This window comes from Stegostoma tigrinum, chromosome 4 (assembly GCF_030684315.1).
Source record: "Stegostoma tigrinum isolate sSteTig4 chromosome 4, sSteTig4.hap1, whole genome shotgun sequence".
Taxonomy (NCBI): domain Eukaryota; kingdom Metazoa; phylum Chordata; class Chondrichthyes; order Orectolobiformes; family Stegostomatidae; genus Stegostoma; species Stegostoma tigrinum.
The window spans coordinates 93093084-93104999 of NC_081357.1; the positions used below are offsets into that span (position 1 = coordinate 93093084).

At 42.8% G+C, this 11916-nt stretch overlaps 1 protein-coding gene across 1 annotated transcript in view; it reads left to right on the forward strand.

Annotated features, from left to right (window-relative positions):
- Positions 1-10018, forward strand: part of msh5 (mutS homolog 5) — a 30594-nt gene extending 20576 nt beyond the window's left edge. The window contains exon 3 of the mRNA XM_048531998.2: positions 9973-10018. The gene's annotated coding sequence lies outside the window, so the exon portion shown is untranslated. The remainder of the gene's footprint in view (positions 1-9972) is intronic.
- The last annotated feature ends 1898 nt before the right edge of the window (positions 10019-11916 follow it).

Sequence of the window (11916 nt, forward strand, 5' to 3'; positions counted from 1 at the left end):
TTCCATTTCAAGCAGATGTTCACCTGCACATCTGCTAATGTGGTATACTGCGTCCGCTGTTCCCGTTGTGGCCCCGTCTACATCGGGGAAACCAAGCGGAGGCTTGGGGACCACTTTGCAGAATACCTACTCTCAGTTCGCACTAAACAACTGTACCTCCCAGGTGCGAATCATTTCAACTCTCCCTCCCGTTCCTTAGATGACATTTCCATCCTGGGCCTCCTGCAGTGCCACAGTGATGCTACACGAAGGTTGCAGGAGCAGCAACTCATATTCTACTTGGGAATCCTGCAACCCAATGGTATCAATGTGGACTTCACAAGCTTCAAAATCTCCCCTACTGCTACCACATCCCAAAACCAGCCTAGCTCGACCTTCCTCCCACCTATTCCCTGCTCTGTCCTCAAACCCCACCCCCATTTCCTACCTACTAACCTCATCCCGCCCCCTCGACCTGTCCGTCCTCCCCGGACTGACCTATCTCCTCCCTACCTCCCCACCTACACTCACCTTTACTGGCTCCATCCCTGCCTCTTTGACCTGTCTGTCTCCTCTCCACCTATCTTCTCCTCTATCTATCTTCCATCCGCCTCCCCCTCTCTCCCTATTTATTTCAGAACCCCCTTCCCCTCCCCCATTTCTGAGGAAGGGTCTAGGCCCGAAATGTCAACCCTCCTGCTCCTCCGATGCTTCTTGGCCTGCCGTGTTCATCCAACTCCACGCTTTGTTATCTCAGATTCTCCAGCACCTGCAGTTCCTACTATCTCTGAAACATTTCCTAGCTGCTGTCAGTTCTGATAACGAGTCACTGGACTCAGAAGAACTAAGAACAGTACAACACAGGAACAAGCCGTTTGGCTCACTGAGACTACGATGATACATGAAGCCTTTCTCAACTAAAAACCTTTTGCCTCTATGTTGACACTGTATCTGGGTTCCCTGCCAATTCATATATCTGTCAAGATGCCTCTTAGATGATGCATCTTAGATTATGTCATGTGGCAGCACCTTCCAGCCACTTGCAACCCTCCGTGTAAAGAAATCTTGTGGTTCACATCTCCTTTAAACTTACCCCCTTTTATGTTAAATCTATGTCACTTTGTAATTAAAATTTCCACCCTGTGAAAAATACTATGACTATTCATTCTAATAGTGCCTCTCATAATTTTGTAAACTTATAACAGGCCACTTTTCATTGTTCGAAGTTCAAGTGAAAACAAATTAAATTTGTCCAGTCTCCCTTCATAGCTAATACCTCCAAACAAGGCAATATCCTGGTAAACTTCATAGCTCCTTTTTGCCCTCCAGTTCCTTGTTTGAGTTCTTTCCTGCGATCTTTGTATTCTTCGAGGGCTCTGTTTGACTTCAGTTTCCTAAACCTTGCATATGCCTCCTTTTTCTTTTTAACTCTGCTTTCTTCCCACAGCTGCCATTAGACCTGATGAATATTGCCAGCATTTCTGTTTTTGTTGTAAATATGGGGGTACACGTAGAGTTTACCTCAGAGATTCAACTCTTTACAGGTTGGATGTAACCCTGTGCTTTTGTTGTTGAAGTATAGATTTTTCATTGAATGTAACAGTGGACCTCAGACTGAATTTTCCTTAAGATTGGCTAAGGTAAATTTCTGGGAGGTTCGTGGAGAGATTCTCTCCATGAGCTTTTGTGTGTTTACTCACACAATTTTACATTCCTCACCTTATTAAGTATGCATTACACCTCCACAGTGCTGCTGTAAAGCTGTCTTGCACGCACAGCAGCAAAAATTCTCATTACTGCTGGAACCATTTGGTTTCCTGCGACCGGTGATATTCTTAAAGCCTAACTCTGAATCAGTTCAAATACTGCAAGCCAGGAATAATCCTTTGCACTTCTGGTGTGAGAAGAATCGATAAATGGATGGCCAGTAGAGGCAGGTTAGCATCCCACTTTGCTTACAGACAATGGCGGTGCTGTTGGACTGAGTGATGGACAGGAGGGTCATCCTTTTTCTTCAGGACCTCCAGAGGACACTGTGGCATCAAACCCTGTGAACCTGGTCTGCTGCTGCCACAGGGTCAGTACAGTGTCCATGGTCTGGATGAACACCCAGCAATACTGCAAGATGGTTAAAGATCTTCTGCAATCCTCAAGTGTAAGGGGCACCGAATTCTCTCTGCTACCCCGCACTCACTTTAACTCTATCACTGTTCACATGTCCCATAGACTACCACATCCAGTGTTGTATGCACCATTTTCCATCAAGTGCTCCCGCCCCAGATAACTAATCCTTTCTGCCCTCTTACCTTCCTACTTGTTTGCTCAGGATATTCCCCCACACTTCTTCCACTACACCAACACCAAAAGCTGTGTCAGCCACTTCATCTCACACTACCTTTGTCTCATTGCAGGAGAAAGCAACCCACAATAGAGTTGGGTGGGCCAAAATGTCCCAAAAGAAGAGAACCTTAGTCTTTGTGGGAGAGGATTGAGACTTCTCATGTGGTGATCTAAAAGGTCTGGTCACTGAAGGTCAATGTGGGCTACCTCTTACATTCCTCTGGTAGAAAATTTCAGGAGATCAGTTGTGGGGCTAGGAGGCAGCAATTTGGGATGTAGAGACAACAATAATAGTGACATGGCCAACTTAACATATAAGAGATGATGGGGCATTGGGGGACAGGGGTTACTCTGGGAAGTGAGTGTCAGGGGAGGGGGATCATTAATGGTAACCACCACTCTGGCTTTGATGGGAGAACAGCGCTCCATGATGGTTGGCTTAGCTGCAGGCCCAGGATTCAGATGGTAACATAAGGAATGAAAACTTAAATTAAGGAATTGGATAGAAATGTGTGGAAGCTCAGAAATGATGGGTCAACAGAAAGTGTAAAGAAGAAAGAAATATGAAGGTTTGGCATATTCCCTAGATTACGAGGTTTTGTGCTGCATTCTATCTTCACTTTAATTGCAAAAGCTTAATGGAAATAAAATATCACTGCTGTCATACCTAAAGTGAGCAGAGCATGCGGTTTTGCTTGTCTGTGATACAGACTACTTATGAGCAATTTGAGGTCCTTCAAGGGGCACTTGCATTAATCAGGTATTATAATAATACAGGTTAAAGGCAGTGAAAAACTTAGCGAGATACACATCTCGGTCACAAGTTTCCTTGACCGTTGCAAATTGTTCATTGTGGTCTCAGTGAAGCAGAAATAGTCACAGGTGACTAATGGGCCACAACTCACAAAGAGGTCTTGGACAAGCTTACTGAGTGGGCAGGATCATAACAGATTGAATATGGTGTGGAAATGCGAGGTTATCTGCTGTGGTAGGAGAAACATGTACAGAATAATTCTTAAATGACAAAAGGTTAGCAAGTGTAGATCATAGAATCCCTACAGTGTGAAAACAGGCTGTTTAGCCCAACAAGTTCACACCACCCTTCAGAGCATCCCACCCAGACTCATCTCTCATAACCCAAATATACACATTCCTAAACACTATGGGCAATTTAGTATGGCCAATCCACCTAGCCTGCACATGTTTTGGACTTTGGGAGAAAACTCAGACACGGGGAGATTCCGCACAGACAGTCACCTGGGGATGGAATCAAACCCGGATCCCTGCGCAGTGAGGCAGCAGTAATAACCACTGAGCCAAAAGGACCTCATCACTTTGTTACTGAAGCTGAATCTACAAGTGCAGCAAGCTATTGGGAAGGCTAATGGAATGTCAGCCTTAATTGCAAGAGGATTTGAGTAAAGGAATCATGAAGTCTTCAGTTGTGTAGAAGCTTAGCTAAACTGCACTTAGACTCCTGTAAACAGTTTCCCTCTCATCACCTCAGGAAGGATATGACTGCCATTGTAGGAGTGCAACAAAGGTTCCTCATAATTGCTGCTGGCATAGCAGTACTGTCCTGTGAAATGAGATTAGGCTCACTTGGCCTGTGTTTTCCAGTGCTTTGTGGAATCAGCTAATATAATCGAAACCCAACAAAGTACTGAATGGGACAGGCAGAGTAGATGCAGATAAAATTTCACCCCCTGCTGAGAGTCTAGAACCAGTGGGTGCAATTTAAAAATTATGTGAATGTCATTTAGTTTTTCTGGTCAGATTAAAATCACACAGCAGTGAATCTAGAATTTTCAACCTCAGAGGGTTGCAAAAGCTCAGTTTTTATTGTTCTAAAGGTAAAAAGTGATAGATTTCAGATGGGCAGTGACATACAAGTGTATGAGATAGTTTGGGTAAAAGATTGAAGTGTTTAATCATCCAAGATCATATTAAGTAGCAGAGCAGGCTGGATGGGCTGAATGGCCTACTCTTGTAACTGTGTTCTGTGGAATTCCCCAGAATTGACATTTAGCCAATTTTTGGTAAAATTCAGCCATTCATTTTTCTGTACCTGCCATATTTTCCTGACAGTCTTGCCATTGCCCAAATCATTCAGGGTTTGAGAAAATTCTGGCCCTTTCCCAAAACAGAGGCCCACAATTTAACAGTATCAGAGATAATGGATTCTCAGGAGCACAAAAGCTGACGTTACGGGCCTAGACCCTTCATCAGAGAGGGGGATGCGGTGTGGGTTCTGGAATAAATAGGGAGAGAGGGGGAGGCGGACCGAATAAATTGGGAGAGAGGGGGAGGTGGACCTTTTGTCATTTAAGAATTATTCTGTACATGTTTCTCCTACCACAGCAGATAACCTCACTTTTCCACACCATATTCAAACTGTTATGATCCTGCCCACTCAGTAAGTTTGCCCAAGACCTCTTGTGAGTTGTGGCCCATTAGTCACCTGTGGCTTCCTCTACATTGGGGAAACCAAGCAGAGGCTTGGGGACCGCTTTGCAGAACACCTCCGCTCAGTTCGCAACAAACAACTGCACCTCCCAGTCGCAAACCATTTTCACTCCCCCTCCCATTCTTTAGATGACATGTCCATCATGGGTCTCCTGCAGTGCCACAATGATGCCACCCGCAGGTTGCAGGAACAGCAACTCATATTCCGCCTGGGAACCCTGCAGCCTAATGGTATCAATGTGGACTTCACCAGTTTCAAAATCTCCCCTCCCCCCACTGTACCACACAACCAGCCCAGCTCTTCCCCTCCACCCACTGCATCCCAAAACCAGTCCAACCTGTCTCTGCCTCCCTAACCTGTTCTTCCTCTCACCCATCCCTTCCTCCCACCCCAAGCCGCACCCCCATCTACCTACTAATCTCATCCCACCTCCTTGACCTGCTCGTCTTCCCTGGACTGACCTATCCCCTCCCTACCTCCCCACCTATACTCTCTCCACCTATCTTCTTTTCTCTCCATCTTCGGTCCGCCTCCCCCTCTCTCCCTATTTATTCCAGAACCCTCACCCCATCCCCCTCTCTGATGAAGGGTCTAGGCCCGAAACGTCAGCTTTTGTGCTCCTGAGATGCCGCTTGGCCTGCTGTGTTCATCCAGCCTCACATTTTATTATCCCACAATTTAACAAGCATTACTGAGCAATCAACAAGATGGCCATTATTTAGAAAGATTAATCAACATTTTCTTCATCAGCAAGACATTTGTTTTCTAGCAGAAATGATAATGTCTACAAGTTTTTGAATCAAGGTTTCTTTCTTTAGATTTTGAATTATTTTTAGTTTCACTAGTTTTCTTCGAAGCCCAAAGGAATTTGAAAGTCATGAAATGTGTTTTGGATAAAAGGAATATTTATTCTGTATAAAAAAAGCTGTGCTGCATTTTTATAAAAATATTCTTGTATTGTGGCAACCATCTACAGGGTGTTTCATTAAAATGGGAGGTGAGTGAGGCAGCAGAGAAAAGATGGTGGCACCACTGTCAAGGAAGACAGATGGTTATCAGCCTACACATTGCTGAGTATTTTGCCAGACCATGGACACTGCACTGACCTCGCTGGCAGGGCCTGTAATGTCCCCTGGTGGTCCTGAGGAAAGTAGATGGTTCTCTTTTGAACCAACCTATCCACCAAGTGACAAGTTACTTTCCCTTTCTCAACCATCTTTGAGGCAATTCTTCATGCATAGGAATCCTGAGTAGTCCCAGCAGTGGTGAGTACTTCCACTGTTAGCCATTGCAAAATAGCACATGTGAGTTGTCATAGAAGTGTGGTGCAAATGAGGAGAGCTGTGGCATGAGATAACTACTTGGAACCCCCACAGAGAAACCCTTTATGAAATTCCAAAAGTTGATGCTTGGTGCATGTTTTCTGTAAGTTACTTGAGTAATAGTAACAACTAAATGCATGCAAGGATGAATTGCAGACAAGGATTAAAGATATTTATAAAGATAAAATTCTTTAGGTTAGTTATGGGCTTGCAATTTGTAGTTGAAATTTTGGTTGTTTGGAATAAACGCTTGAAGTTAAGTTGTGTTCAGCAGCTGTGATGCTTTTGGTAGCTGAATAGTCAACATTTGTCTTTGTAAAGAGAATCAGACTCGCACTAAGTGGCTTGAGCAGCTTCTGGGGCACAAGTGAAAGCCCCTTTTCCTTATTGGTTCTGCTGGTTCATAACTGCGAGATTCATTTATCTTTTGTTGTCTGCCTTTTTAAGTCAAACCTGAAAACTTGGGTTCAGGAAAGACCGGACGAAGAGAAAGCGAAAGCCTCTGTAAAACCCTAATTAATGATTAATTTAAATATCAGCTCTACATGGTAATCTGAGAGATACTATGTTCAGAGCTTATTGTTACATTAAGAGTTTATTATCCATATTTGGTATCTTCCACCTTTGATCTATTAACTTCCTGTCTAATTAGCCATGCCTGTACTGTGCTGTTTATACATTGTGGGAAACAGTTCCATGACATCATCATACGATTGCTGCATTGTCTTTGCACTACACTTCTCAGCAGAGCATCTTCCTTTGTAACTCCTGATTGTAGAAGAAAGCCCGACTCTAAAATGCGTTATCACAATGCTAATGCAGTTCATCTGAGATTGGCAGATGGAGCTGTCTTCCCTAACCCTAACTCTAACCCTACCCTGAGCTGTCTGTTAATCAGGAATTTATTTAATCAGGAGTTTATGCTAGATTGGCCTTTACTGCAAGAGGATTTGAATTCAGAAGTAGGGATTCTTACTGCAGTTATACAGGCCTTGATTGAGGCCTTGATGCAGGCCGGGATTATTGCATACATTTTTGGTCTCCCTACCTAAGGAAGGAAATACTTGCTATAAAGGGAGGACAGCAAAGGTTCATAGGCTGTTAACAGGGATGACAGGACTGCTGGATGATGAGAGATTGGTTTGACTGGGCCTATATTCACCAGAGTTTAGAAGGATGAAAAGCGATATAGAACATAGAACATAGAACAGTACAGCACAGAACAGGCCCTTCAGCCCACAATGTTGTGCCGACCATTGATCCTCATGGATGCACCCTCAAATTTCTGTGACCATATGCATGTCCAGCAGTCTCTTAAATGACCCCAATGACCTTGCTTCCACAACTGCTGCTGGCAACGCATTCCATGCTCTCACAACTCTCTGCGTAAAGAACCTGCCTCTGACATCCCCTCTATACTTTCCACCAACCAGCTTAAAACTATGACCCCTCGTGCTAGCCATTTCTGCCCTGGGAAATAGTCTCTGGCTATCGACTCTATATGATTGAATTATATGTAGTTCCAACATGGCGAGATACACTTGATGCAGGGAAGATATAGTCTAGTTTTCCCTGCAAGTATAAAACCTGGAGACACAATTTTAGGATATGGGAAAGACTGTTTAAGACTGAGATGAGGAAATGTTTCTTCATTCAAAGGGTAGTGAACTCATGGAATTCCCTACCATAGAAGACTGCGGAAACCAAGTCACTCAATATATTCAAGAACATTAAACTTAAAGTTTTTTTGGATTTTAAAGGCATCAACAAGTGTGGGTAGAAAGCAAGAAAATGGCATTGAAATAGAGAATCAGCCAGGTCATATTGAATAGGGATATGATGTCATTTGCTGTCACTGCGATATAGTTGAGAGGGACAGGATTAGCAGCTCAGTATTCCAGGATACAGAATCTTCAGGTCAGACAGGGAAGGACATAAAAGAGGAGGACAAATTGCAGGATTGATCATGGAATCAATAAGGAGGGATGGCATCTGAGAAGGCTCCTCAAATTAAGCCATTTGGGTAGAACTTAAAAACCGTAAATGTGGGAAAGCATCCAAAAAGGATTTAGGGAGAGTACAGGATCAACATATTCCAGTAAAGGATGGGACCAACAAATACAACAAACCTTGGATATTGAGGGATATCTGGGTTTGAATAAAGTGAAAAATGGAGGCTGATGGCGGATACCAAGGGTTCAAAATGCTTAAAGCCCTACAGTAGTACAGATTGTGAAACAAAGAACTTAAAAATGAATTTAGAAGAGGGTACTGACAGGTAAAATAAAGAAAAATCATATGTTATTTTTCAAGAAGGATAACCAAGGAAAGAGTAGGGCCTATTTGGATTACAGTGACATTTGTACATGGAACTAGAGGAGATAGGTGGGTTCTAAATAAGTACTTAGTGTCAATATTCACGAGTGAGAAGAATGATGTGAGTATTGAAATCAGGGAGAAGGTTGGGATATAATAAGAAGTTAGCATTGAGAGAAAGTTCTGAGTGGTCTGGCAGGTTTAAAAGTACCTCTTGGACTTGATGAAATGCATTCAAAGCGGTTGAGTGAGGCAAGATAGGCTATAACAGGAATGCTGGCAATAATTTTCAGTTTTTCTCTGGCCACAGGAAAGGTGTCAGAGGATTAGAGCACAATTCATTATTCAAGAAGGGAGCAGGAATAAACCAGGAAAGTGCCAGCCAATCTGTCTAACGTCTGTGGTGTGGAAACTACTGGAAACAATCTGAGGCACAAAATTAATCTGCTTTTGAAAAGTCCCCGATGGTGAAGATGACAGCTCAAGGGAATTCAGCTAATTCATTCTAGAGTTGGCTGAGTGGCAGGAAGCAGAGCTCTAGACAAAGGATTTTTTTTTTGATTGGAAGCCTGTGTCCGGTTAAGTTCCGCAGGGTTCAGTGATAGGGCCGTTGGTGTTTTTGATATATATAAATGATTTTGACTTGAATGTAAGAAGGTTGATTGGTAAGTTCACAGATGATACAAAAATTTTTGGGGTGGGAAAATAGAACGATAGCCTGAGATTACAGGAGTATGTCAACACACTGGACATCTGCAGAGAGATTGGATACACTGGGGTTTTTTTAGGAGCAAAGAAGAGTTCGGGATGACATGATTGAAATGCATAAAATTATGAATGGCATAGGGAGGGTAGACAGGAAGGGAGTTTTCCCTTGGAGGGATCAGTGGCGAGGGGGCATAGCTTTATGGTAAAGAACAGGAGGATTAGACAGAATATGAGGATTTTTTGTTCACTCAGAAGGTGTTGGGTATTCAGAACTTACTGCTGCCGTGGGTGGTAGAGGCAGAAACCCTCAGTATATTTAAGAAATATTTAGATGTGCACTTGTGATGTCAAGGCATACATTGCTCTGGGTCTAGTGCTCGAAAATGGAATTGGAATAGTTTTTGATTCATGCAGACTGAATGGGCCAAAAGGCCTTTTTCTCTGCTCTGGACATATATGACTCCATGAATGGTGAACGGTTTCAAAGGCTTCCATTCATTTAGATCTGGTGAGACAGAAGATCTAATCACATTTCCAAGGAAGCCATTGTCAGGGACCTTGTGCTTTTGCCTGTGGAAATGTCCATTAAATTTCAGATATCTTCACGTGTGTGTATGTCATTTTTAAATTCTTCTTGAGACACGTACAGTCTTGATTCTTACGGTTGGCTAATCACAATTGTACCCATAAGAGAAGTTGAATGACTTCTAAAGATATATGTTTAGAAGCATCTTTGAATTCAATTTTTAAAAAGGAGATTGGTTTGTTGCAAAATTAATAATACTGTTATACACTTTGTACAATAAAATGATCAGTACTTGACATTTTTCTTCTTTTCAGTTTTTGATGTGACTTAGGCCAAAGCTTCCAAAAGCTTATGAAATGGAACTGAATGTAAAAGCCATGAAACTTGTCCTGAACAGTTTTTTGTTGCTGCTGCTCCAAGAATTCAGTACAGCTGTGAAGGATGATGTAAGATCTAGTAAGGAACTAAGATTTTCTCCTAATTTTTATTTGCGTGCGGTATTTAGCTCTTCAGTTTGGTGAATGGCATTGTTAGGCGGTAGAACATTTTTCTACTTTGTGCTCCAAATACAATGTTTAGTATTCTTTGGTCAAAGAAAGTCAAGATAAGATTTAATATAGAACTCACTTTACTGAGAATGGTACTAGAAAAAAACGGATGGAATAATTTTGTTCATAACTAACTTATGTGACCATCATCTTTTCTGTTAGCCTTGTAGATTCTTCAGAGTTAACAAATGACTTGAAATGTGCATATTTGGATAGATATTAATTGTAAAATGAAAATATTATTTAGAAGGAAGTTGGATTATCGTTTCATGTCTAAACACACGTAGAGTTATAGAGCATGGAAACAGACCGTTCGGTCCAACTAGTCCATGCCTACCATGTTCCCAAACTACGCTAGTCCCACCTGCCTACGTTTTGTCCCTGTCCATCCAACCTTTCTATTCATGTACTTATCCGAACGTTTTTAAATGTTGTAACTGTACTTACATCCATCACTTCCTCTGGCAGTTCATTCCGCACACCAACTTAGCTTAAAAATATGCCATCTACTTTAGAACTCTCCCATCTTAAGGAAAGGAGCTTTGATATTCACCTTCTCTGTGCCCCTGATGATAATATAAACTTACATAAAGGTCACCCCTCGATCTCCTACGTTCCAGTCTCCCATTCCTGCCGAAATCCTAGTGAATCTTCTCCAAACCCTCTCCAGTTTAATAGTGCCTTTCTTTAACAGGCCAACCAGAACTGAACACTGTACTCCAGAAGAGGACTCACTAATGTCCTGTACAACTTCAACATGACATCCCAACTCCTGTATTCAGTTCTAAGGAAGGGTCACTGGACCCGAAACATTAATTCTGATTTTTTTCTTCACAGATGCTGCCAGACCTGCTTAGCTTTTCTAGCAACTTGTTTTTGTTCCTATACTCAAAGGTCTGAGCAATGAAGACAAGTGTGCTGAATGCGTTCTTAACCAAGCTGTCCATCTGTGAATGTCAATTTTATAGACCATAGTGTGGAAAGCAGGCCCTTTGGACCCACAAGTCCACACTGACGCTCAGAACATTCCACCCAGATCCATCCCCCTATAACCCACCTAATCTACGTATCCCTGAACACTATGGGCAATTTAGCATGGCCATTCCACCTAGCCTGCACATCTTTGGACTGTGGGAGGAAACCGGAGCACCCGGAGGAAACCCACACAGACATGGGAGAATGTGCAAACTCCACACAGACAGTCACCCAAGGGTGGAAATCGAATCCAGGTCTCTGGCGCTGTGAGGCAGCAGTGCTAACCACTGAGCTATTATGCCGCCCCATTTCATGGAATTATGTACCTTAACTCCTGGGCATTTCTGTTTGACAACACTATCCAGGGCCCTACCATTAATTGTATCAATACTGCCCTAGTTTGTTTTACCAGAATGCAATACTTCACATTTATCCACATTAAACTCCATCTGCCACACCTCAGCCTTTTGAACCAATTGAACAAGATCTGTTCGTCATCTTAGATGACCTTCTTCATGGTCCACTATACCACTAATTTTGGTGTCATCTGCAAACTTACTAACCATGCCTCCTAGATTCTCATCCGAATCATTTAGGTAAGTGACAAACAAAGTGGACCCAGTATGATCCCTGCGGAACACCAACGGTCACAGGCCTCCAGTCGGAAAAGCAACCATTCACCACCACCCTCTGTCTCCTACCATCAAGCCAATTTTATATTCAGTTGGCGAGGTC